The following is a 677-nucleotide window of genomic DNA, read 5'->3' as shown; positions in this document are numbered from 1 at the left end:
CTTCTAAGGCATTCCTGCCCTCAGTAGTAGATATAATGGTCATCCGAGTTAAATTCACCCATTCCAGTCCATTTTAGTTTGCTGATTCCTAGAATGTCAAAGTTCATTCTTGCCATCTCTTGTTTGACCACTTCCAATTCGCCTTGATTCATGGACCTGACATTCCAGGTTCCTATGCAATATTGCTCTTTACCTTGCTTCTATCACCAGTCACATCCACAACTGGGTACCGATGGACCACGCAGCAGAAGCGCGCCGGCTGTAATGGACCTCACAGAAGCGTGGCTGAGAGGAGCTACCCCACGTCCGAGGTCAGGGGCGGCAGCCGAGGAGCAACCCCATGTCCAAGGAGCAGTGGCTGCGCAGGTGCAGGAGGGCCAAGAGGAGCTACTCCACGTTCAAGGTCAGGAGGGGCGGCAGTGAGGAGATACCCCTCATTCAAGGTAAGGAGCAATGGCTGCGCTTTGCTGGAGCAGCTGTGAAGAGATACTCCACATCCAAGGTAAGAGAAACCCAAGTAAGACGGTAGGTGCTGCGAGACCACATCAGAGGGCAGACACACTGAAACCATAGTCACAGAAAACTAGTTAGTCTAATTACATGGACCACAGCCTTGTCTAACTCAATGAAACTAAGCCATGCCATGTGGGGCCACCCAAGATGGGCAGGTCATAGTG

This window comes from Bison bison, unplaced genomic scaffold (assembly GCF_000754665.1).
Source record: "Bison bison bison isolate TAMUID 2011002044 unplaced genomic scaffold, Bison_UMD1.0 scf7180017864354, whole genome shotgun sequence".
NCBI classification, from domain to species: domain Eukaryota; kingdom Metazoa; phylum Chordata; class Mammalia; order Artiodactyla; family Bovidae; genus Bison; species Bison bison.
The sequence above is the reverse complement of the archived record's forward strand: the minus strand, read 5'-3'. Positions refer to the sequence as shown.